Genomic DNA, 300 nt, shown 5'->3' on the forward strand with positions numbered 1-300 from the left:
CCGTTATCTGATATTCTGATTACCCATTTATTCTTATTTTTTCAAAGGAAAAGGTCGTTCTTTACCGCGTTCATTATTCCCGGCCGCAGGAGAGCTCTTTTGATCACTTAATTAAGTCGAACAGCAGAAGTTGGTCGCATTGCTTTCTCAACGGCGGCGGCGGCGGACGATGCCAGCAATGGTATGTTTATCCCCTTGGTGATTTCAGGCAAGTTAAAAGCTAATTGTAACTTGATTATACAGAATTCAATTTCCCCAAATCGACCTATGTCTTTTCTGTCTCCGTTTTGCTTCTGTTAT

Source organism: Penaeus monodon, chromosome 25 (genome assembly GCF_015228065.2).
Source record: "Penaeus monodon isolate SGIC_2016 chromosome 25, NSTDA_Pmon_1, whole genome shotgun sequence".
NCBI lineage: Eukaryota > Metazoa > Arthropoda > Malacostraca > Decapoda > Penaeidae > Penaeus > Penaeus monodon.